This window comes from Oncorhynchus keta, chromosome 35 (genome assembly GCF_023373465.1).
Source record: "Oncorhynchus keta strain PuntledgeMale-10-30-2019 chromosome 35, Oket_V2, whole genome shotgun sequence".
NCBI classification, from domain to species: Eukaryota; Metazoa; Chordata; class Actinopteri; order Salmoniformes; family Salmonidae; genus Oncorhynchus; species Oncorhynchus keta.
The window spans coordinates 80,184,595-80,210,639 of record NC_068455.1 but is presented as its reverse complement, the minus strand read 5'-3'; the positions used below and the strand labels follow the sequence as shown (position 1 = coordinate 80,210,639).

Sequence of the window (26,045 nt, the reverse complement as noted above, 5' to 3'; positions counted from 1 at the left end):
CTCTCTCTCTCTCTCTCTCTCTCTCTCTCTCTCTCTCTCTCTCTCTCTCTCTCTCTCTCTCTCTCTCTCTGTCTCTCTCTCTCTGTCTCTCTCTCTCTCTCTCTCTCTCTCTCTCTCTCTCTCTCTCTCTCTCTCTCTGTCTCTCTCTCTCTCTCTCTCTCTCTCTCTCTCTCTCTCTCTCTCTCGATCTCTCTCTGTCTCTCTCTCTGTCTCTCTCTGTCTCTCTCTCTCTCTCTCTCTCTGTCTCTCTCTCTCTGTCTCTCTCTCTCTCTCTCTCTCTCTCTGAAATCTCTCTCTCTCTCTCTCTCTCTCTCTCTCTCTCTCTCTCTCTCTCTCTCTGTCTCTCTCTCTCTCTCTCTCTCTGTCTCTCTCCCTCTCTCTCTCTCCCTCTCTCTCTCTCTCTCTCTCTCTCTCTCTCTCTCTCTCTCTCTCTGTCTCTCTCTCTCTCTCTCTCTCTCTCTCTCTCTCTCTCTCTGTCTCTCTCTCTCTCTCAATCTCTCTCTGTCTCTCTCTCTGTCTCTCTCTGTCTCTCTCTCTCTCTCTCTCTCTCTCTCTCTCTCTCCCTCTCTCTCTCTCTCTCTCTCTCTCTCTCTCTCTCTCTCTCTCTCTTCAAAGGTCTTTCTTAACATGGGAAACATATGTTAACATTGCCAAAATAAATGAAATAGATAATAAACAAAAGTGAAATAAACAATAACAAGTGAACAGTAAACATTACACAAAGTTCCAAAAGAATGAAGACATTGTAATGCCATATTATGTCTAGTGGTGTTACGATGATTATTATGTCTAGTGGTGTTACGATGATTATTATGTCTAGTGGTGTTACGATGATTATTATGTCTAGTGGTGTTACGATGATTATTATGTCTAGTGGTGTTACGATGATTATTATGTCTAGTGGTGTTACGATGATTATTATGTCTAGTGGTGTTACGATGATTATTATGTCTAGTGGTGTTACGATGATTATTATGTCTAGTGGTGTTACGATGATTATTATGTCTAGTGGTGTTACGATGATTATTATGTCTAGTGGTGTTACGATGATTATTATGTCTAGTGGTGTTACGATGATTATTATGTCTAGTGGTGTTACGATGATTATTATGTCTAGTGGTGTTACGATGATTATTATGTCTAGTGGTGTTACGATGATTATTATGTCTAGTGGTGTTACGATGATTATTATGTCTAGTGGTGTTACGATGATTATTATGTCTAGTGGTGTTACGATGATTATTATGTCTAGTGGTGTTACGATGATTATTATGTCTAGTGGTGTTACGATGATTATTATGTCTAGTGGTGTTACGATGATTATTATGTCTAGTGGTGTTACGATGACGTGGAAATAGGTCAAGTACAAAAGAGGATTTAAAATAACCCCCCCCCCATCTAAACACAGATTTCAGAGTGTTTTAATCTTAACCACTATGGAGGTTGAATGTTAACCTGATCTTAAATCGGGGTCACGCAATGTTTACTGAATATCCCAGAGCAGAACTTTAGAATGGAACTCTATGGGTCAACCTGGATCAGAACATTAGAATCAGAACATTAGAATGGAACTCTATGGGTCAACCTGGATCAGAACATTAGAATCAGAACATTAGAATGGAACTCTATGGGTCAACCTGGATCAGAACATTAGAATCAGAACATTAGAATGGAACACTATGGGTCAACCTGGATCAGAACATTAGAATCAGAACATTAGAATGGAACTCTATGGGTCAACCTGGATCAGAACATTAGAATCAGAACATTAGAATGGAACTCTATGGGTCAACCTGGATTAGAACATTCGAATCAGAACATTAGAATGGAACTCTATGGGTCAACCTGGATCAGAACATTCGAATCAGAACATTAGAATGGAACTCTATGGGTCAACCTGGATCAGAACATTAGAATGGAACTCTATGGGTCAACCTGGATCAGAACTTTAGAATGGAACTCTATGGGTCAACCTGGATCAGAACTTTAGAATGGAACTCTATGGGTGAACCTGGATCAGAACTTTAGCATGGTACCCCATGAGCCACACACTCTAGGAGCTCAGAAGCAATAATTTAATAATGTGATATCACTTTCGAAAGACAAACTGTCTCCACCCTGATGGAATGTCGGTTATTAGGTCATTTATTTCATCTGAGGTTCTCATTTTTCTTTTTCAAGTGTTCTACTCCGCTAGCCAGCACCTCTCCTAAACAGGTGTTCTACTCTGCTAGCCAGCAACTCTCCTAAACAGGTGGAACTCTGCTAGCCAGCACCTCTCTAAACAGGTGTTCTACTCTGCTAGCCAGCAACTCCTAAACAGGTGTTCTACCTGCTAGCCAGCACTCTTAAACAGGTGTTAACTCTGCTAGCCAGCACCTCTCCTAAACAGGTGAACACTAGCCAGCACCTCTCCTAAACAGGTGTTCAACTCTGCTAGCCAGCACCTCTCCTAAACAGGTGAACTCTGCTAGCCAGCACCTCTCCTAAACAGGTGTTCTACTCTGCTAGCCAGCACCTCTCCTAAACAGGTGTTCTACTCGGCTAGACAACACCTCTCCTAAACAGGTGTTCTACTCTGCTAGCACCTCTCCTAAACAGGTGTTCTACTCGGCTAGCCAGCACCTCTCCTAAACAGGTATTCTACTCTGCTAGCCATCACCTCTCCTAAACAGGTGTTCTACTCTGTTAGCCAGCACCTCTCCTAAACAGGTGTTCTACTCCACTAGCCAGCACCTCTCCTAAACAGGTGTTCTACTCCACTAGCCAGCACCTCTCCTAAACAGGTGTTCTACTCTGCTAGCCAGCACCTCTCCTAAACAGGTGTTCTACTCTGCTAGCCAGCACCTCTCCTAAACAGGTGTTCTACTCTGCTAGCTAGCACCTCTCCTAAACAGGTGTTCTACTCTGCTAGCTAGCACCTCTCCTAAACAGGTGTTCTACTCTGTTAGCCAGCACCTCTCCTAAACAGGTGTTCTACTCTGTTAGCCAGCACCTCTCCTAAACAGGTGTTCTACTCGGCAAGACAGCACCTCTCCTAAACAGGTGTTCTACTCTGCTAGCCAGCACCTCTCCTAAACAGGTGTTCTACTCTGTTAGCCAGCACCTCTCCTAAACAGGTGTTCTACTCTGTTAGCCAGCACCTCTCCTAAACAGGTGTTCTACTCTGCTAGCCAGCACCTCTCCTAAACAGGTGTTCTACTCTGTTAGCCAGCACCTCTCCTAAACAGGTGTTCTACTCTGTTAGCCAGCACCTCTCCTAAACAGGTGTTCTACTCGGCTAGCCAGCACCTCTCCTAAAAAGGTATTCTACTCTGCTAGCCAGCACCTCTCCTAAACTGGTGTTCTACTCTGCTAGACAGCACCTCTCCTAAACTGGTGTTCTACTCTGCTAGCCAGCACCTCTCCTAAACTGGTGTTCTACTCCACTAGCCAGCACCTCTCCTAAACAGGTGTTCTACTCTGTTAGCCAGCACCTCTCCTAAACAGGTGTTCTACTCGGCTAGCCAGCACCTCTCCTAAAAAGGTATTCTACTCTGCTAGCCAGTACCTCTCCTAAACAGGTGTTCTACTCCACTAGCCAGCACCTCTCCTAAACAGGTGTTCTACTCTGCTAGCACCTCTCCTAAACAGGTGTTCTACTCTGCTAGCACCTCTCCTAAACAGGTGTTCTACTCCACTAGACAGTACCTCTCCTAAACAGGTGTTCTACTCTGCCAGCACCTCTCCTAAACAGGTGTTCTACTCTGCTAGCACCTCTCCTAAACAGGTGTTCTACTCTGCTAGCACCTCTCCTAAACAGGTGTTCTACTCCACTAGCCAACACCTCTCCTAAACAGGTGTTCTACTCTGCTAGCACCTCTCCTAAACAGGTGTTCTACTCCACTAGACAGTACCTCTCCTAAACAGGTGTTCTACTCCACTAGCCAGCACCTCTCCTAAACAGGTGTTCTACTCTGCTAGCACCTCTCCTAAACAGGTGTTCTACTCTGCTAGCACCTCTCCTAAACAGGTGTTCTACTCCACTAGCCAACACCTCTCCTAAACAGGTGTTCTACTCTGCTAGCACCTCTCCTAAACAGGTGTTCTACTCCACTAGCCAGCACCTATCCTAAACAGGTGTTCTACTCTGCTAGCACCTCTCCTAAACAGGTGTTCTACTCTGCTAGCACCTCTCCTAAACAGGTGTTCTACTCTGCTAGCACCTCTCCTAAACAGGTGTTCTACTCTGCTAGCACCTCTCCTAAACAGGTGTTCTACTCCACTAGCCAACACCTCTCCTAAACAGGTGTTCTACTCTGCTAGCACCTCTCCTAAACAGGTGTTCTACTCCACTAGACAGTACCTCTCCTAAACAGGTGTTCTACTCCACTAGCCAGCACCTCTCCTAAACAGGTGTTCTACTCTGCTAGCACCTCTCCTAAACAGGTGTTCTACTCTGCTAGCACCTCTCCTAAACAGGTGTTCTACTCCACTAGCCAACACCTCTCCTAAACAGGTGTTCTACTCTGCTAGCACCTCTCCTAAACAGGTGTTCTACTCCACTAGCCAGCACCTATCCTAAACAGGTGTTCTACTCTGCTAGCACCTCTCCTAAACAGGTGTTCTACTCTGCTAGCACCTCTCCTAAACAGGTGTTCTACTCTGCTAGCACCTCTCCTAAACAGGTGTTCTACTCTGCTAGCACCTCTCCTAAACAGGTGTTCTACTCCACTAGCGATCACCTCTCCTAAACAGGTATTCTACTCTGCTAGCCAGCACCTCTCCTAAACAGGTATTCTACTCTGCTAGCTAGCACCTCTCCAAAACAGGTGTTCTTCTCCGCTAGCCAGCACCTCTCCTAAACAGGTGTTCTACTCTGCTAGCTAGCACCTCTCCAAAACAGGTGTTCTTCTCCGCTAGCCAGCACCTCTCCTAAACAGGTGTTCTACTCTGCTAGCACCTCTCCTAAACAGGTGTTCTACTCAAGTTGCCAGCACCTCTCCTAAACAGGTGTTCTACTCAAGTTGCCAGCACCTCTCCTAAACAGGTGTTCTACTCCACTAGCCAGCACCTCTCCTAAACAGGTGTTCTACTCCACTAGCCAGCACCTCTCCTAAACAGGTGTTCTACTCCACTAGCCAGCACCTCTCCTAAACAGGTGTTCTACTCCACTAGCCAGCACCTCTCCTAAACAGGTGTTCTACTCCACTAGCCAGCACCTCTCCTAAACAGGTGTTCTACTCTGCTAGCACCTCTCCTAACCAGGTGTTCTACTCTGCTTGCCAGCACCTCTCCTAAACAGGTGTTCTACTCTGCTTGCCAGCACCTCTCCTAAACAGGTGTTCTACTCTGCTTGCCAGCACCTCTCCTAAACAGGTGTTCTACTCTGCTTGCCAGCACCTCTCCTAAACAGGTGTTCTACTCTGCTTGCCAGCACCTCTCCTAAACAGGTGTTCTACTCTGCTTGCCAGCACCTCTCCTAAACAGGTGTTCTACTCTGCTAGCCAGCACCTCTCCTAAACAGGTGTTCTACTCCACTAGCCAGTACCTCTCCTAACCAGGTGTTCTACTCTGCTAGCTAGCACCTCTCCTAACCAGGTGTTCTACTCTGCTTGCCAGCACCTCTCCTAAACAGGTGTTCTACTCCACTAGCCAGTACCTCTCCTAAACAGGTGTTCTACTCCACTAGCCAGCACCTCTCCTAAACAGGTGTTCTACTCTGCTAGCACCTCTCCTAAACAGGTGTTCTACTCTGCTAGCACCTCTCCTAAACAGGTGTTCTACTCCACTAGCCAGTACCTCTCCTAAACAGGTGTTCTACTCCACTAGCCAGCACCTCTCCTAAACAGGTGTTCTACTCTGCTAGCACCTCTCCTAAACAGGTGTTCTACTCCACTAGCCAGCACCTCTCCTAAACAGGTGTTCTACTCTGCTAGCACCTCTCCTAAACAGGTGTTCTACTCTGCTAGCACCTCTCCTAAACAGGTGTTCTACTCCACTAGCCAGCACCTCTCCTAAACAGGTGTTCTACTCCACTAGCCAGCACCTCTCCTAAACAGGTGTTCTACTCCACTAGCCAGCACCTCTCCTAAACAGGTGTTCTACTCCACTAGCCAGCACCTCTCCTAAACAGGTGTTCTACTCTGCTAGCACCTCTCCTAAACAGGTGTTCTACTCCACTAGCCAGTACCTCTCCTAAACAGGTGTTCTACTCCACTAGCCAGTACCTCTCCTAAACAGGTGTTCTACTCCACTAGCCAGCACCTCTCCTAAACAGGTGTTCTACTCCACTAGCCAGTACCTCTCCTAAACAGGTGTTCTACTCCACTAGCCAGTACCTCTCCTAAACAGGTGTTCTACTCCACTAGCCAGCACCTCTCCTAAACAGGTGTTCTACTCGCTAGCCAGCACCTCTCCTAAACAGGTGTTCTACTCCGCTAGCCAGTACCTCTCCTAAACAGGTGTTCTACTCCACTAGCCAGTACCTCTCCTAAACAGGTGTTCTACTCCACTAGCCAGCACCTCTCCTAAACAGGTGTTCTACTCCACTAGCCAGCACCTCTCCTAAACAGGTGTTCTACTCCACTAGCCAGTACCTCTCCTAAACAGGTGTTCTACTCTGCTAGCCAGCACCTCTCCTAAACAGGTGTTCTACTCTGCTAGCCAACACCTCTCCTAAACAGGTATTCTACTCCACTAGCCAGCACCTCTCCTAAACAGGTGTTCTACTCCACTAGCACCTCTCCTAAACAGGTATTCTACTCCACTAGCCAGCACCTCTCCTAAACAGGTGTTCTACTCCACTAGCACCTCTCCTAAACAGGTATTCTACTCCACTAGCCAGCACCTCTCCTAAACAGGTGTTCTACTCCACTAGCCAGTACCTCTCCTAAACAGGTGTTCTACTCCACTAGCCAGTACCTCTCCTAAACAGGTGTTCTACTCCACTAGCCAGCACCTCTCCTAAACAGGTGTTCTACTCTGCTTGCCAGCACCTCTCCTAAACAGGTGTTCTACTCCACTAGCCAGTACCTCTCCTAAACAGGTGTTCTACTCCACTAGCCAGTACCTCTCCTAAACAGGTGTTCTACTCCACTAGCCAGTACCTCTCCTAAACAGGTGTTCTACTCCACTAGCCAGCACCTCTCCTAAACAGGTGTTCTACTCTGTTAGCCAGCACCTCTCCTAAACAGGTGTTCTACTCTGCTTGCCAGCACCTCTCCTAAACAGGTGTTCTACTCCACTAGCCAGTACCTCTCCTAAACAGGTGTTCTACTCCACTAGCCAGTACCTCTCCTAAACAGGTGTTCTACTCCACTAGCCAGTACCTCTCCTAAACAGGTGTTCTACTCCACTAGCCAGCACCTCTCCTAAACAGGTGTTCTACTCTGTTAGCCAGCACCTCTCCTAAACAGGTGTTCTACTCTGCTTGCCAGCACCTCTCCTAAACAGGTGTTCTACTCCACTAGCCAGTACCTCTCCTAAACACATGTGTGTTTATTTAGTCTCCAGATTACCCAACGGGCCAAGCCAGAGTAGAACTTTGGCATGATGATAAAGTAGGTTACGGACAAGCACATGAGTTTGTGTTGATACGTCTCGTAGGCAGCGTGCGTACATATTGCACAACATGTAAACACATCATCATCATCATCATCATCATTTCCTGATAGCTGAGTTCGTACCGTGGACATGTTGTTTGTTTACCTAGATGGGCCCATACCTCCACCACTGAAAACCAAACACACACTCTGGACTGCTGGATCGATGGAGGAGGTGTATTCAATAGGAACCAAACGGAAGCAACAGGGTGAAACTTGATATTTTTACACTAAGAAACTCTCGTGTTTACCCCAAAATGTTGTCCGTTGAGAAGCGTTTTGTTATGGATTTTTACGGTGTGCACTAATGAATACACCCCTGGACTGCCTACTAATGAATACACCCCTGGACTGCCTACTAATGAATACACCCCTGGACTGCCTACTAATGAATACACCCCTGGACTGCCTACTAATGAATACACCCCTGGACTGCCTACTAATGAATACACCCCTGGACTGCCTACTAATGAATACACCCCTGGACTGCCTACTAATGAATACAACCCTGGACTGCTCAAAATCTTCCTGTCTGCGAGAAGGAACCCTTGTTTGGACTTGTGTTGTAAGACTGCAATTGGATTTGGTCAAAGCGGTCACTCTGTCAATAAAACCTCATCAAAGTAATACATTAGTAAGCAGGTATTACAACAACAACCACTATGCAACTTTAGAAATCATCAATAGAACATTGTGTTTCATTTATCCAAGAGTTCTCTCTCTCTCTCTCTCTCTCTCTCTCTCTCTTCTCTCTCTCTCTCTCTCTCAATTCAATTCAATTCAATTCAATTCAATTCAAGGGGCTTTATTGGCATGGGAAACATGTGTTAACATTGCCAAAGCAAGTGAGGTAGACAACATACAAAGTGAATATATAAAGTGAAAAACAACAACAATTAACAGTAAACATTACACATACAGAAGTTTAAAAACAGTAAAGACATTACAAATGTCATATTATATATATATATATACAATGTACAAATAGTTAAAGGACACAAGATAAAATGAATAAGCATAAATATGGGTTGTATTTACAATGGTGTTTGTTCTTCACTGGTTGCCCTTTTTTCGTGGCAACAGGTCACAAATATTGATGTGATGGCACACTGTGGAATTTCACCCAAAAGATATGGGAGTTTTTCAAAATTGGATGTTTTCGAATTCTTTGTGGATCTGTGTAATCTGGGGGAAATATGTCTCTCTAATATGGTCATACATTGGGCAGGAGGTTAGGAAGTGCAGCTCAGTTTCCACCTCATTTTGTGGGCAGTGAGCACATAGCCTGTCTTCTCTTGAGAGCCATGTCTCTCTCTCTCTCTCTCTCTCTCTCTCTCTCTCTCTCTCTCTCTCTCTCTCTCTCTCTCTCTGTGTGTGTGTCTCTCTCTCTCTCTCTCTCTCTCTCTCTCTCTCTCTCTCTCTCTCTCTCTCTCTCTCTCTCTCTCTCTCTCTCTCTCTCTCTCTCTCTCTCTCTCTCTCTCTCTCTCTCTCTCTCTCTCTCTCTCTCTCTCTGTGTGTGTGTGTGTCTCTCTCTCTCTCTCTCTCTCTCTCTCTCTCTCTCTCTCTCTCTCTCTCTCTCTCTCTCTCTGTGTGTGTGTGTGTCTCTCTCTCTCTCTCTCTCTCTCTCTCTCTCTCTCTCTCTCTCTCTCTCTCTTTCTTTCTCTCTCTCTCTCTCTCTCTCTCTGTGTGTGTGTGTCTCTCTCTCTCTCTCTCTCTCTCTCTCTCTCTCTCTCTCTCTCTCATATGACTGAATAATCTGTTCACTAGCACAATGTAATTTATGATTACTGTTCACAGACATAGAGTCATATATTCATTTTATTCTCCTTTATGAGACAAACAAACAGACAAACAGACAAAATAAAACTGTTGTTTGGTTTTATTGGACCTGTAGATGATGTTGGAGACCAAACCAACTTATAAACATGAGGAGGAGCTCCCCCTTGTGGACAAAAATACAACACCTTTGGGCCCTGGTCAAAAAGTAATGCACTTTAACAGGGTGCCAATATAAACACCTTTGGGCTCTGGTCAAAAAGTAATGCACTTTAACAGGGTGCCAATATAAACACCTTTGGGCCCTGGTCAAAAAGTAATGCACTTTAACAGGGTGCCAATATAAACACCTTTGGGCCCTGGTCAAAAAGTAATGCACTTTAACAGGGTGCCAATATAAACACCTTTGGGCTCTGGTCAGAAGTAATGCACTTTAACAGGGTGCCATTATAAACACCTTTGGGCCCTGGTCAGAAGTAATGCACTTTATAGGCAACAGGGTGCCAATATAAACACCTTTGGGCTCTGGTCTAAAAGTAATGCACTTTAACAGGGTGCCAATATAAACACCTTTGGGCTCTGGTCAGAAGTAATGCAGTTCAACAGGGTGCCAATATAAACACCTTTGGGCTCTGGTCTAAAAGTAATGCACTTTAACAGGGTGCCAATATAAACACCTTTGGGCCCTGGTCTAAAAGTAATGCACTTTAACAGGGTGCCAATATAAACACCTTTGGGCTCTGGTCAGAAGTAATGCACTTTAACAGGGTGCCAATATAAACACCTTTGGGCTAGAAGTAATACACGCTAATACACACTAATACACACTAATACACTACTGGTTATAACTTCCAGCGTGTCCGAGCGGCGGTGCAGTCTGCGAATCAATGATCTTCACCTGTACACTCACCGCAGACAAAAAAACATCAAGGTCTTTAAGTAAGGATGGTTGATTGGTTGATTGGTTAAAGCCTATCATTTCACTTCCCCTGTGACGACATCTAGCATCTACTTGTTATCCCTCCACTCCATGTGGGAAATCACCACAGTGTTCCCACCCTCCAATTCGTTAATGTCTATTAGCAGCCTGCGTCATTCTTCAAGGCGGAAGCTAAAGGAGATATTCTGCTACAGGACAGAAATAGAAATGGAACTCTATGGGTCAACCTGGATCAGAACGTTAGAATCAGAACATTAGAATAGAACTCTATGGGTCAACCTGGATCAGAACATTAGAATCAGAACATTAGAATGGAACTCTATGGGTCAACCTGGATCAGAACATTAGAATCAGAACATTAGAATGGAACTCTATGGGTCAACCTGGATCAGAACATTAGAATGAAACTCTATGGGTCAACCTGGATCAGAACATTAGAATCAGAACTTTAGAATGGAACTCTATGGGTCAACCTGGATCAGAACATTAGAATCAGAACATTAGAATGGAACTCTATGGGTCAACCTGGATCAGAACATTAGAATGAAACTCTATGGGTCAACCTGGATCAGAACATTAGAATCAGAACTTTAGAATGGAACTCTATGGGTCAACCTGGATCAGAACATTAGAATGGAACTCTATGGGTCAACCTGGATCAGAACATTAGAATCAGAACAATAGAATGGAACTCTATGGGTCAACCTGGATTAGAACATTAGAATGGAACTCTATGGGTCAACCTGGATCAGAACATTAGAATAGAACTCTATGGGTCAACCTGGATCAGAACTTTAGAATGGAATTATATGGGTCAACCTGGATCAGAACATTAGAATCAGAACAATAGAATGGAACTCTATGGGTCAACCTGGATCAGAACATTAGAATAGAACTCTATGGGTCAACCTGGATCAGAACATTAGAATCAGAACATTAGAATGGAACTCTATGGGTCAACCTGGATCAGAACATTAGAATAGAACTCTATGGGTCAACCTGGATCAGAACATTAGAATGGAACTCTATGGGTCAACCTGGATCAGAACATTAGAATCAGAACATTAGAATAGAACTCTATGGGTCAACCTGGATCAGAACATTAGAATCAGAACATTAGAATGGAACTCTATGGGTCAACCTGGATCAGAACATTAGAATAGAACTCTATGGGTCAACCTGGATCAGAACATTAGAATCAGAACATTAGAATGGAACTCTATGGGTCAACCTGGATCAGAAAATTAGAATCAGAACATTAGAATGGAACTCTATGGGTCAACCTGGATCAGAACATTAGAATAGAATTATGGGAATCAGAACATTAGAATGGAACTCTATGGGTCAACCTGGATCAGAACATTAGAATCAGAACAATAGAATGGAACTCTATGGGTCAACCTGGATCAGAACATTAGAATGGAACTCTATGGGTCAACCTGGATCAGAACATTAGAATCAGAACAATAGAATGGAACTCTATGGGTCAACCTGGATTAGAACATTAGAATGGAACTTATATGGGTCAACCTGGATCAGAACATTAGAATCAGAACAGAACATTAGAATGGAACTCTATGGGTCAACCTGGATCAGAACATTAGAATGGAACTCTATGGGTCAACCTGGATCAGAACATTAGAATGGAACTCTATGGGTCAACCTGGATCAGAACTTTAGAATGGAATTATGGGTCTACCTGGATCAGAACATTAGAATGGAACTCTATGGGTCAACCTGGATCAGAACATTAGAATCAGAACATTAGAATGGAACTCTATGGGTCAACCTGGATCAGAACATTAGAATGGAACTCTATGGGTCAACCTGGATCAGAACATTAGAATGGAATTATTATCAGAACATTAGAATCAGAACATTAGAATGGAACTCTATGGGTCAACCTGGATCAGAACATTAGAATCAGAACAATAGAATGGAAACAACCTGAATTAGAACATTAGAATGGAACTCTATGGGTCAACCTGGATCAGAACATTAGAATCAGAACATCTAGAATCAGAACCTGGATCAGAACATTAGAATGGAATTATATGGGTCAACCTGGATCAGAACATTAGAATCAGAACATTAGAATCAGAACATTAGAATGGAACTCTATGGGTCAACCTGGATCAGAACATTAGAATAGAACTTATGGGAATCAGAACATTAGAATCAGAACATTAGAATCAGAACATTAGAATGGAACTCTATGGGTCAACCTGGATCAGAACATTAGAATCAGAACATTAGAATCAGAACATTAGAATGGAACTCTATGGGTCAACCTGGATCAGAACATTAGAATCAGAACATTACCTGAATCAGAACATTAGAATCAGAACATTAGAATGGAACTCTATGGGTCAACCTGGATCAGAACATTAGAATCAGAACATTAGAATCAGAACATTAGAATCAGAACATTAGAATAGAACTCTATGGGTCAACCTGGATCAGAACATTAGAATCAGAACATTAGAATGGAACTCTATGGGTCAACCTGGATCAGAACATTAGAATCAGAACATTAGAATGGAACTCTATGGGTCAACCTGGATCAGAACATTATGGAACTCATGGGTCAACCTGGATCAGAACATTAGAATCAGAACATTAGAATCAGAACATTAGAATGGAACTCTATGGGTCAACCTGGATCAGAACATTAGAATCAGAACATTAGAATCAGAACATTAGAATTAGAATGGAACTCTATGGGTCAACCTGGATCAGAACATTAGAATCAGAACATTAGAATCAGAACATTAGAATCAGAACATTAGAATGGAACTCTATGGGTCAACCTGGATCAGAACATTAGAATCAGAACATTAGAATGGAACTCTATGGGTCAACCTGGATCAGAACATTAGAATCAGAACATTAGAATGGAACTCTATGGGTCAACCTGGATCAGAACATTAGAATCAGAACAATAGAATGGAACTCTATGGGTCAACCTGGATCAGAACATTAGAATCAGAACATTAGAATGGAACTCTATGGGTCAACCTGGATCAGAACATTAGAATCAGAACATTAGAATGGAACTCTATGGGTCAACCTGGATCAGAACATTAGAATCAGAACATTAGAATCAGAACATTAGAATGGAACTCTATGGGTCAACCTGGATCAGAACATTAGAATCAGAACATTAGAATGGAACATTACCTGAATCAGAACATTAGAATGGAACTCTATGGGTCAACCTGGATCAGAACATTAGAATCAGAACATTAGAATGGAACTCTATGGGTCAACCTGGATCAGAACATTAGAATCAGAACATTAGAATGGAACTCTATGGGTCAACCTGGATCAGAACATTCAGAAATATGGAACTCTATGGGTCAACCTGGATCAGAACATTAGAATGAATCATTATGGAAATGGGTCAACCTGGATCAGAACATTAGAATGGAACTCTATGGGTCAACCTGGATCAGAACATTAGAATCAGAACATTAGAATGGAACTCTATGGGTCAACCTGGATCAGAACATTAGAATAGAAGAACTCTATGGGTCAACCTGGATCAGAACATTAGAATCAGGAACTCTATGGGTCAACCTGGATCAGAACATTAGAATCAGAACAATAGAATGGAACTCTATGGGTCAACCTGGATCAGAACATTAGAATCAGAACTAGAATATGGGTCAACCTGGATCAGAACATTAGAATCAGAACATTAGAATGGAACTCTATGGGTCAACCTGGAACATTAGAATCAGAACATTAGAATGGAACTCTATGGGTCAACCTGGATTAGAATCAGAACATTAGAATGGAACTCTATGGGTCAACCTGGATCAGAACATTAGAATAGAACTCTATGGGTCAACCTGGAATCAGAACATTAGAATGGAACTCTATGGGTCAACCTGAATCAGAACATTAGAATATAACTCTATGGGTCAACCTGGATCAGAACATTAGAATCAGAACATTAGAATGGAACTCTATGGGTCAACCTGGATCAGAACATTAGAATAGAACTCTATGGGTCAACCTGGATCAGAACATTAGAATGGAACTCTATGGGTCAACCTGGATCAGAACATTAGAATCAGAACATTAGAATCAGAACATTAGAATGGAACTCTATGGGTCAACCTGGATCAGAACATTAGAATCAGAACATTAGAATCAGAACATTAGAATGGAACTCTATGGGTCAACCTGGATCAGAACATTAGAATCAGAACATTAGAATCAGAACATTAGAATCAGAACATTAGAATCAGAACATTAGAATGGAACTCTATGGGTCAACCTGGATCAGAACATTAGAATCAGAACATTAGAATCAGAACATTAGAATGGAACTCTATGGGTCAACCTGGATCAGAACATTAGAATCAGAACATTAGAATCAGAACATTAGAATCAGAACATTAGAATGGAACTCTATGGGTCAACCTGGATCAGAACATTAGAATCAGAACATTAGAATCAGAACATTAGAATTGAACTCTATGGGTCAACCTGATCAGAACATTAGAATCAGAACATTAGAATCAGAACATTAGAATCAGAACATTAGAATGGAACTCTATGGGTCAACCTGGATCAGAACATTAGAATCAGAACATTAGAATGGAACTCTATGGGTCAACCTGGATCAGAACATTAGAATCAGAACATTAGAATGGAACTCTATGGGTCAACCTGGATCAGAACATTAGAATCAGAACATTAGAATGGAACTCTATGGGTCAACCTGGATCAGAACATTAGAATCAGAACATTAGAATGGAACTCTATGGGTCAACCTGGATCAGAACATTAGAATAGAACTCTATGGGTCAACCTGGATCAGAACATTAGAATCAGAACATTAGAATGGAACTCTATGGGTCAACCTGGATCAGAACATTAGAATGGAACTCTATGGGTCAACCTGGATCAGAACATTAGAATCAGAACATTAGAATAGAACTCTATGGGTCAACCTGGATCAGAACATTAGAATCAGAACATTAGAATGGAACTCTATGGGTCAACCTGGATCAGAACATTAGAATAGAACTCTATGGGTCAACCTGGATCAGAACATTAGAATCAGAACATTAGAATGGAACTCTATGGGTCAACCTGGATCAGAACATTAGAATAGAACTCTATGGGTCAACCTGGATCAGAACATTAGAATGGAACTCTATGGGTCAACCTGGATCAGAACATTAGAATCAGAACATTAGAATCAGAACATTAGAATGGAACTCTATGGGTCAACCTGGATCAGAACATTAGAATCAGAACATTAGAATCAGAACATTAGAATGGAACTCTATGGGTCAACCTGGATCAGAACATTAGAATCAGAACATTAGAATCAGAACATTAGAATGGAACTCTATGGGTCAACCTGGATCAGAACATTAGAATCAGAACATTAGAATGGAACTCTATGGGTCAACCTGGATCAGAACATTAGAATCAGAACATTAGAATCAGAACATTAGAATGGAACTCTATGGGTCAACCTGGATCAGAACATTAGAATCAGAACATTAGAATGGAACTCTATGGGTCAACCTGGATCAGAACATTAGAATCAGAACATTAGAATCAGAACATTAGAATCAGAACATTAGAATGGAACTCTATGGGTCAACCTGGATCAGAACATTAGAATCAGAACATTAGAATCAGAACTTAGAATGGAACCTGGATCAGAACATTGAATCAGAACATTAGAATCAGAACATTAGAATCAGAACATTAGAATGGAACTCTATGGGTCAACCTGGATCAGAACATTAGAATAGAACTCTATGGGTCAACCTGGATCAGAACATTAGAATGGAACTCTATGGGTCAACCTGGATCAGAACATTAGAATCAGAACATTAGAATGGAACTCTATGGGTCAACCTGGAGAACATTAGAATCAGAACATTAGAATCAGAACATTAGAATCAGAACATTAGAATCAGAACATTAGAATGGAACTCTATGGTTCAACCTGGATCAGAACATTAGAATCAGAACATTAGAATCAGAACATTAGAATGGAACTCTATGGGTCAACCTGGATCAGAACATTAGAATCAGAACATTAGAATCAGAACATTAGAATCAGAACATTAGAATCAGAACAGTATAATGGAACTCTATGGTTCAACCTGGATCAGAACATTAGAATCAGAACATTAGAATCAGAACATTAGAATGGAACTCTATGGGTCAACCTGGATCAGAACATTAGAATCAGAACATTAGAATCAGAACATTAGAATGGAACTCTATGGGTCAACCTGGATCAGAACATTCAGAATAGAACTCTATGGGTCAACCTGAACATTAGAATCAGAACATTAGAATGGAACTCTATGGGTCAACCTGGATCAGAACATTAGAATCAGAACATTAGAATGGAACTCTATGGGTCAACCTGGATCAGAACATTAGAATCAGAACATTAGAATCAGAACATTAGAATTAGAATAGAACATTAGAATGGAACTCTATGGGTCAACCTGGATCAGAACATTAGAATCAGAACATTAGAATCAGAACATTAGAATGGAACTCTATGGGTCAACCTGGATCAGAACATTAGAATCAGAACATTAGAATCAGAACATTAGAATGGAACTCTATGGGTCAACCTGGATCAGAACAGAACTTAAACCTGGATCAGAACATTAGAATGGAACTCTATGGGTCAACCTGGATCAGAACATTAGAATCAGAACATTAGAATCAGAACATTAGAATGGAACTCTATGGGTCAACCTGGATCAGAACATTAGAATCAGAACATTAGAATCAGAACATTAGAATGGAACTCTATGGGTCAACCTGGATCAGAACATTAGAATCAGAACATTAGAATCAGAACATTAGAATCAGAACATTAGAATGGAACTCTATGGTTCAACCTGGATCAGAACATTAGAATCAGAACATTAGAATCAGAACATTAGAATGGAACTCTATGGGTCAACCTGGATCAGAACATTAGAATCAGAACATTAGAATCAGAACATTAGAATCAGAACATTAGAATGGAACTCTATGGGTCAACCTGGATCAGAACATTAGAATCAGAACATTAGAATCAGAACATTAGAATGGAACTCTATGGGTCAACCTGGATCAGAACATTAGAATCAGAACATTAGAATCAGAACATTAGAATGGAACTCTATGGGTCAACCTGGATCAGAACATTAGAATCAGAACATTAGAATCAGAACATTAGAATCAGAACATTAGAATGGAACTCTATGGGTCAACCTGGATCAGAACATTAGAATCAGAACATTAGAATGGAACTCTATGGGTCAACCTGGATCAGAACATTAGAATCAGAACATTAGAATGGAACTCTATGGGTCAACCTGGATCAGAACATTAGAATCAGAACATTAGAATGGAACTCTATGGGTCAACCTGGATCAGAACATTAGAATCAGAACATTAGAATGGAACTCTATGGGTCAACCTGGATCAGAACATTAGAATAGAATGGAACTCTATGGGTCAACCTGGATCAGAACATTAGAATCAGAACATTAGAATGGAACTCTATGGGTCAACCTGGATCAGAACATTAGAATGGAACTCTATGGGTCAACCTGGATCAGAACATTAGAATCAGAAAATTAGAATAGAACTCTATGGGTCAACCTGGATCAGAACATTAGAATCAGAACATTAGAATGGAACTCTATGGGTCAACCTGGATCAGAACATTAGAATAGAACTCTATGGGTCAACCTGAACATTAGAATCAGAACATTAGAATGGAACTCTATGGGTCAACCTGGATCAGAACATTAGAATGGAACTCTATGGGTCAACCTGGATCAGAACATTAGAATCAGAACATTAGAATCAGAACATTAGAATGGAACTCTATGGGTCAACCTGGATCAGAACATTAGAATGGAACTCTATGGGTCAACCTGGATCAGAACATTAGAATCAGAACATTAGAACTCTATGGGTCAACCTGGATCAGAACATTAGAATGGAACTCTATGGGTCAACCTGGATCAGAACATTAGAATGGAACTCATGGGTAGAATCAGAACATTAGAATGGAACTCTATGGGTCAACCTGGATCAGAACATTAGAATCAGAACATTAGAATCAGAACATTAGAATGGAACTCTATGGGTCAACCTGGATCAGAACATTAGAATCAGAACATTATAATCAGAACATTAGAATCAGAACATTAGAATGGAACTCTATGGGTCAACCTGGATCAGAACATTAGAATCAGAACATTAGAATCAGAACATTAGAATGGAACTCTATGGGTCAACCTGGATCAGAACATTAGAATCAGAACATTAGAATCAGAACATTAGAATGGAACTCTATGGGTCAACCTGGATCAGAACATTAGAATCAGAACATTAGAATCAGAACATTAGAATGGAACTCTATGGGTCAACCTGGATCAGAACATTAGAATCAGAACATTAGAATCAGAACATTAGAATGGAACTCTATGGGTCAACCTGGATCAGAACATTAGAATCAGAACATTAGAATCAGAACATTAGAATGGAACTCTATGGGTCAACCTGGATCAGAACATTAGAATCAGAACATTAGAATGGAACTCTATGGGTCAACCTGGATCAGAACATTAGAATCAGAACATTAGAATGGAACTCTATGGGTCAACCTGGATCAGAACATTAGAATCAGAACATTAGAATGGAACTCTATGGGTCAACCTGGATCAGAACATTAGAATCAGAACATTAGAATGGAACTCTATGGGTCAACCTGGATCAGAACATTAGAATCAGAACATTAGTCTGTAATGTAATGACCTGACTAGATCATACATGAACAATTGTCCAGACAGAGGCTTGAGTTTGCGAATTGACGGTTTATTAAACCAACTTTACACAGGCTACTGTTTGGGCCGTAGCACACGCCAAATAGATGACAGATAACCCACAAGCCAATCGTGACCTTCTCTTGTGAAGCCCAGACGTAAGAGAGATCAGAACACCAGTTCCTTTATTGTTCCTGTTGTTAATTGGCTAAAGTAAGTTCCTGCTATTGTAACTTTCTAGGGTTTTAACTTCCTGCATTGGTGTGTAATATCCTGTTCATCCTAGCATGTGTATTGTTATGGTGCAGCTGGCCCAGTATTAGACCTTTAATTTAACTGTAAGGGAAGTGTTACAGCTTGTGAGATGAGACATGGTATAATGATGGTTCATGCCAGCAGAATGTCAACATCTATAATCCTGTAGACTGTTCTGATTGGTTGCCTCTTGCACTGTCTCAACGAAGAAGAAACTATGAAATAGAGGAAATATGGATGTGCCAAACCAGAACAAAACATTGTCAGCCATATTTAGCTGGGTAGTGTCTAAACATTGGCAGCCATATTTAGCTGGGTAGTGTCTAAACATTGGCAGCCATATTTAGCTGGGTAGTGTCTAAACCAGGGGTGTCAAACATTGGCAGCCATATTTCTAAACGCAGCTGGTCTAAACATTGGCATCCACATAGCCTAGGGAGATGTCATGGGGCCAGCCATTATTATACCATACTCTGCTATAAATAAACATTGGCAAAATATCATGTCTTTCCTTTATTTTGGTAGTAAAGAAGCACAAGAACATTGGGAAAATATTGAAATTTAATGAACTATCCATATTTTTTACAAAACATTTAGCATGAAACACCCATATTTCCTTAGACAAATGCAGCATATTTACTTTTATACACATTGGCAGCCAAATATGCATTGCAACTGATCCCACTGATTGTACAAAGGCAGCCAATTTAATTGGTACTGCAAAAATATAGTCTACATGCACATATTTAAGATTAAATGAGACTTTTAAAGAAAGGAAGTGTTTTAAACCACTTACACATACGCATATAAAATCTAAATGTAATCCCTGCGTACACCTTACAAACTAAGGAGAGTGATTTTAAATGTGTAATGAAGAAAGTGTTCGCCTGTCCTGTAAATCTGTAAACATTCATTGGCAGCCATATTTACATGAAACATACATACACATACAATACATACTGAAAATTTATGGAGTTGTAGTGAACAGTAGAATTCCATCTAAACACAACATTTTTGTTTTGAAGCTGCTGACTAACATTAAAGTGCAAATTTTTTAAATCACCACAGTAAGGTATTCATCTTCACAGCAGCTGTATTCTTTCAATGCAAACAGTATCTAAGGCAGCATTTTAAAGTAGTGTTAAACAGTCTAGTTTTTCGCTGTGATGAGTTCGTAGCTGGGTAGTGTCGAATATTATATTCCTGTCAATAGCCAAACTGGGTTGTCTAAACATTGGCAGCCAAGCACAAAGGTTTTCCATTGGTGCATCTCTGTAAATAAATTTAGGTAGTGTCTAAACATTGGTCCATTTTTTCTAAACATTGAAAATTCTACACTGGCAGCCATATATCTGGGTAGTGTCTCCGTTTGGATAATTGGCAGCCGCTGGGTAGTGTCTAAACATTTTGGCTAATGAGCCATATTTAGCTGGAGTAGTGTCTAAACAGAGCCAAGGTATTAACAATTGGCAGCCATATTTAGCTGGGTAGTGTCTAAACAGCAGATGGGCATAGTGTCTACACATCTGCTGTTTTCTAAACATTGGCAGCCATATTTTGGGTAGTGTCTAAACCGTCTCAGTGATGCTGGCTTGTCTTCATATTTAGCTGTAGTGTCTAAAGATTGCAGCCATATTTAGCTGGGTAGGATAATCCATGAATTAGCAGGGTAGTGTTAAAAAATATTTAAGTTCCATGTCTTTTATGCATTTTTTCCACTTTCAAATTTATCCTGGGTAGGCCTAAACATTGGCAGCCATATTTAGGGGGTAGTGTTAAACATTGGCAGCCGCTGGGTAGTGTTTGACACCATATTTCTGGTCTAAACATTGGCAGCCATATTTAGCTGGGTAGTGTCTAAACATTGGCAGCCATATTTAGCTGGGTAGTGTCTAAACATTGGCAGCCATATTTAGCTGGGTAGTGTCTAAACATTGGCATCCATATTTAGCTGGGTAGTGTCTACACATTGGCAGCCATATTTAGCTGGGTAGTGTCTACACATTGGCAGCCATATTTAGCTGGGTAGTGTCTACACATTGGCAGCCATATTTAGCTGGCTAGTGTCTACACATTGGCAGCCATATTTAGCTGGCTCATGTCTAAACATTGGCACATTGGCAGCCATATTTAGCTGGGTAGTGTCTAAACATTGGCAGCCATATTTAGCTGGGTAGTGTCTAAACATTGGCAGCCATATTTAGCTGGGTAGTGTCTAAACATTGGCAGCCATATTTAGCTGGGTAGTGTCTAAACATTGGCAGCCATATTTAGCTGGGTAGTGTCTAAACATTGGCAGCCATATTTAGCTGGGTAGTGTCTAAACATTGGCAGCCATATTTAGCTGGGTAGTGTCTAAACATTGGCAGCCATATTTAGCTGGGTAGTGTCTAAACATTGGCAGCCATATTTAGCTGGGTAGTGTCTAAACATTGGCAGCCATATTTAGCTGGGTAGTGTGGCAGCCATATTTAGCTGGGTACATTGGCAGCCATATTTAGCTGGGTAGTGTCTAAACATTGGCAGCCATATTTAGCTGGGTAGTGTCTACACATTGGCAGCCATATTTAGCTGGGTAGTGTCTAAACATTGGCAGCCATATTTAGCTGGGTAGTGTCTAAACATTGGCAGCCATATTTAGCTGGGTAGTGTCTAAACATTGGCAGCCATATTTAGCTGGGTAGTGTCTAAACATTGGCATCCATATTTAGCTGGGTAGTGTCTAAACATTGGCAGCCATATTTAGCTGGGTAGTGTCTAAACATTGGCAGCCATATTTAGCTGGCTAGTGTCTACACATTGGCAGCCATATTTAGCTGGGTAGTGTCTAAACATTGGCAGCCATATTTAGCTGGCTCAGTGTCTAAACATTGGCAGCCATATTTAGCTGGGTAGTGTCTAAACATTGGCAGCCATATTTAGCTGGGTAGTGTCTAAACATTGGCAGCCATATTTAGCTGGGTAGTGTCTAAACATTGGCAGCCATATTTAGCTGGGTAGTGTCTAAACATTGGCAGCCATATTTAGCTGGGTAGTGTCTAAACATTGGCAGCCATATTTAGCTGGGTAGTGTCTAAACATTGGCAGCCATATTTAGCTGGGTAGTGTCTAAACATTGGCAGCCATATTTAGCTGGGTAGTGTCTAAACATTGGCAGCCATATTTAGCTGGGTAGTGTCTAAACATTGGCAGCCATATTTAGCTGGGTAGTGTCTACACATTGGCAGCCATATTTAGCTGGGTAGTGTCTAAACATTGGCAGCCATATTTAGCTGGGTAGTGTCTAAACATTGGCAGCCATATTTAGCTGGGTAGTGTCTAAACATTGGCAGCCATATTTAGCTGGGTAGTGTCTAAACATTGGCAGCCATATTTAGCTGGGTAGTGTCTAAACATTGGCAGCCATATTTAGCTGGGTAGTGTCTAAACATTGGCAGCCATATTTAGCTGGGTAGTGTCTAAACATTGGCAGCCATATTTAGCTGGGTAGTGTCTAAACATTGGCAGCCATATTTAGCTGGGTAGTGTCTACACATTGGCAGCCATATTTAGTGTCTACACATTGGCAGCCATATTTAGCTGGGTAGTGTCTAAACATTGGCAGCCATATTTAGCTGGGTAGTGTCTAAACATTGGCAGCCATATTTAGCTGGGTAGTGTCTAGCACATTGGCAGCCATATTTAGCTGGGTAGTGTCTAAACATTGGCAGCCATATTTAGCTGGGTAGTGTCTAAACATTGGCAGCCATATTTAGCTGGGTAGTGTCTAAACATTGGCAGCCATATTTAGCTGGGTAGTGTCTAAACATTGGCAGCCATATTTAGCTGGGTAGTGTCTAAACATTGGCAGCCATATTTAGCTGGGTAGTGTCTAAACATTGGCAGCCATATTTAGCTGGGTAGTGTCTAAACATTGGCAGCCATATTTAGCTGGGTAGTGTCTAAACATTGGCAGCCATATTTAGCTGGGTAGTGTCTAAACATTGGCAGCCATATTTAGCTGGGTAGTGTCTAAACATTGGCAGCCATATTTAGCTGGGTAGTGTCTAAACATTGGCAGCCATAAACATTTAGCTGGGTAGTGTCTAAACATTGGCAGCCATATAGTGTCTTTGGCAGCCATATTTAGCTGGGTAGTGTCTAAACATTGGCAGCCATATTTAGCTGGGTAGTGTCTAAACATTGGCAGCCATATTTAGCTGGGTAGTGTCTAAACATTGGCAGCCATATTTAGCTGGGTAGTGTCTAAACATTGGCAGCCATATTTAGCTGGGTAGTGTCTAAACATTGGCAGCCATATTTAGCTGGGTAGTGTCTAAACATTGGCAGCCATATTTAGCTGGGTAGTGTCTAAACATTGGCAGCCATATTTAGCTGGGTAGTGTCTAAACATTGGCAGCCATATTTAGTGCTGGGTAGTGTCTAAACATTGGCAGCCATATTTAGCTGGGTAGTGTCTAAACATTGGCAGCCATATTTAGCTGGGTAGTGTCTAAACATTGGCAGCCATATTTAGCTGGGTAGTGTCTAAACATTGGCAGCCATATTTAGCTGGGTAGTGTCTAAACATTGGCAGCCATATTTAGCTGGTGTAGTGTCTAAACATTGGCAGCCATATTTAGCTGGGTAGTGTCTAAACATTGGCAGCCATATTTAGCTGGGTAGTGTCTAAACATTGGCAGCCATATTTAGCTGGGTAGTGTCTAAACATTGGCAGCCATATTTAGCTGGGTAGTGTCTAAACATTGGCAGCCATATTTAGCTGGGTAGTGTCTAAACATTGGCAGCCATATTTAGCTGGGTAGTGTCTAAACATTGGCAGCCATATTTAGCTGGGTAGTGTCTAAACATTGGCAGCCATATTTAGCTGGGTAGTGTCTAAACATTGGCAGCCATATTTAGCTGGGTAGTGTCTACAAGCCATTTAGCTTAGTGTCTAAACATTGGCAGCCATATTTAGCTGGCAGCCATATTTAGTGTCTAAACATTGGCAGCCATATTTAGCTGGGTAGTGTCTAAACATTGGCAGCCATATTTAGCTGGGTAGTGTCTAAACATTGGCAGCCATATTTAGCTGGGTAGTGTCTAAACATTGGCAGCCATATTTAGCTGGGTAGTGTCTAAACATTGGCAGCCATATTTAGCTGGGTAGTGTCTAAACATTGGCAGCCATATTTAGCTGGGTAGTGTCTAAACATTGGCAGCCATATTTAGCTGGGTAGTGTCTAAACATTGGCAGCCATATTTAGCTGGGTAGTGTCTAAACATTGGCAGCCATATTTAGCTGGGTAGTGTCTAAACATTGGCAGCTGGGTAGTTTAAACATTGGCAGGGTAGTGTCTAAACATTGGCAGCCATATTTAGCTGGGTAGTGTCTAAACATTGGCAGCCATATTTAGCTGGGTAGTGTCTAAACATTGGCAGCCATATTTAGCTGGGTAGTGTCTAAACATTGGCAGCCATATTTAGCTGGGTAGTGTCTAAACATTGGCAGCCATATTTAGCTGGGTAGTGTCTAAACATTGGCAGCCATATTTAGCTGGGTAGTGTCTAAACATTGGCAGCCATATTTAGCTGGGTAGTGTCTAAACATTGGCAGCCATATTTAGCTGGGTAGTGTCTAAACATTGGCAGCCATATTTAGCTGGGTAGTATTTCTAAACATTGGCAGCCATATTTAGCTGGGTAGTGTCTAAACATTGGCAGCCATATTTAGCTGGGTAGTGTCTAAACATTGGCAGCCATATTTAGCTGGGTAGTGTCTAAACATTGGCAGCCATATTTAGCTGGGTAGTGTCTAAACATTGGCAGCCATATTTAGCTGGGTAGTGTCTAAACATTGGCAGCCATATTTAGCTGGGTAGTGTCTAAACATTGGCAGCCATATTTAGCTGGGTAGTGTCTAAACATTGGCACATAGTGGCAGCCATATTTAGCTGGGTAGTGTCTACAACATTGGCAGCCATATTTAGCTGGGTAGTGTCTAAACATTGGCAGCCATATTTAGCTGGGTAGTGTCTAAACATTGGCAGCCATATTTAGCTGGGTAGTGTCTAAACATTGGCAGCCATATTTAGCTGGGTAGTGTCTAAACATTGGCAGCCATATTTAGCTGGGTAGTGTCTAAACATTGGCAGCCATATTTAGCTGGGTAGTGTCTAAACATTGGCAGCCATATTTAGCTGGGTAGTGCAGCCATATTTCTAAACATTGGCAGCCATATTTAGCTGGGTAGTGTCTAAACATTGGCAGCCATATTTAGCTGGGTAGTGTCTAAACATTGGCAGCCATATTTAGCTGGGTAGTGTCTAAACATTGGCAGCCATATTTTTAGTCTAAACATTGGCAGCCATATTTAGCTGGGTAGTGTCTAAACATTGGCAGCCATATTTAGCTGGGTAGTGTCTAAACATTGGCAGCCATATTTAGCTGGGTAGTGTCTAAACATTGGCAGCCATATTTAGCTGGGTAGTGTCTAAACATTGGCAGCCATATTTAGCTGGGTAGTGTCTAAACATTGGCAGCCATATTTAGCTGGGTAGTGTCTAAACATTGGCAGCCATATTTAGCTGGGTAGTGTCTAAACATTGGCAGCCATATTTAGCTGGGTAGTGTCTAAACATTGGCAGCCATATTTAGCTGGGTAGTGTCTAAACATTGGCAGCCATA

The 26,045-nt window shown here is 41.8% G+C and overlaps 1 protein-coding gene and 1 long non-coding RNA gene across 2 annotated transcripts in view; both read left to right on the top strand.

Moving 5' to 3' along the window:
* Nucleotides 1-5,593: 5,593 nt before the first annotated feature.
* Nucleotides 5,594-6,736, top strand: LOC127916342 (uncharacterized). Its single transcript, XR_008094506.1, has 3 exons — nucleotides 5,594-5,691; nucleotides 6,005-6,370; nucleotides 6,444-6,736. It is a non-coding gene; the product is annotated as an uncharacterized LOC127916342 (long non-coding RNA).
* Nucleotides 6,737-19,313: 12,577 nt separating this feature from the next.
* Nucleotides 19,314-26,045, top strand: part of LOC118382519 (ladderlectin-like) — a 37,006-nt gene continuing 30,274 nt past the window's right edge. Inside the window, exon 1 of the mRNA XM_052497983.1 lies at nucleotides 19,314-19,334. The gene's annotated coding sequence lies outside the window, so the exon portion shown is untranslated. The remainder of the gene's footprint in view (nucleotides 19,335-26,045) is intronic.